At 29.4% G+C, this 888-nt stretch overlaps 1 protein-coding gene across 6 annotated transcripts in view; it reads right to left on the reverse strand.

The window, feature by feature from the left end:
* Positions 1-888, reverse strand: part of LOC106869634 (uncharacterized) — a 671,006-nt gene that overhangs the window by 55,011 nt on the left and 615,107 nt on the right. For 3 of the 6 annotated variants that reach the window (XR_008266597.1, XR_008266596.1, XR_008266594.1), the window contains one exon: positions 288-329. The exons of the other annotated variants lie outside the window; for them this stretch is intronic. The gene's annotated coding sequence lies outside the window, so the exon portion shown is untranslated. The remainder of the gene's footprint in view (positions 1-287; positions 330-888) is intronic. 6 annotated transcript variants of the gene reach the window in all.

An 888-nucleotide genomic window follows, 5' to 3' on the forward strand; every position in this document is an offset into this window, starting at 1 on the left:
TATATATATATATATATATATATTCATATATATTCATATATAATTATATATATATGTATATATAAATAAATATATGTACATATAAATATCTTTAAATTTATGTGTATGTATAACTGTACGTATGTGGGTGTGTGAGAGAGAGACAGATACATATTCAGTGCTGATCCCTATTCATGCAAGGTAATTTTAGGGAGTCTGTCTCTCACAGTTGTACATATGTCAAATCTCAAAGATTTTGGTGTGGCAAGCTGGAAGAATTCATTCTTTTTTTTTGTTACAGTACTTACAGGCTATAATACCGAATTTATCAATCGGTATCTGATCTGCATCTGTCAAGAAGAGTGATAATAAAAACTTCAACGTGGTAAACAATAATACAATATCAAACAGGAAAAAATCTCTCACACATACTGACACGCACAGAGATATGCAGACATACACAGATGCACACTATCATAAACAGACATGACCATTGTGTCCCTGAAGAAAAGAAGAAGAATTTATCATTTCCCTTTCAATTGTACTTTTTCTTTCGTCTTTCTTTTTGTTCTTCTTTTTTGTTTTGTTCTTATACTTTTTTTATGCATTGTTGTTTTGTTGTTGCGAAGTCTCGTTTCCGCTTCACCAGTTCTACCCAGAAGAGAATTTATAATAGAGAGATAAGTCTGGCGCCGACTAGGCATACACACATATCTGCATACATACATACATACCTGCATACATACATACATGCATATGTATACATATATATATATATATATGTATACATATGAATATATATATCTATCTATATATTTATATATGATCTCTATGTACGTTTATATATATACACACACACACACACACACACACACACACATATATATATATATATATATATATATATAT

This window comes from Octopus bimaculoides, chromosome 22 (assembly GCF_001194135.2).
Source record: "Octopus bimaculoides isolate UCB-OBI-ISO-001 chromosome 22, ASM119413v2, whole genome shotgun sequence".
Taxonomy (NCBI): domain Eukaryota; kingdom Metazoa; phylum Mollusca; class Cephalopoda; order Octopoda; family Octopodidae; genus Octopus; species Octopus bimaculoides.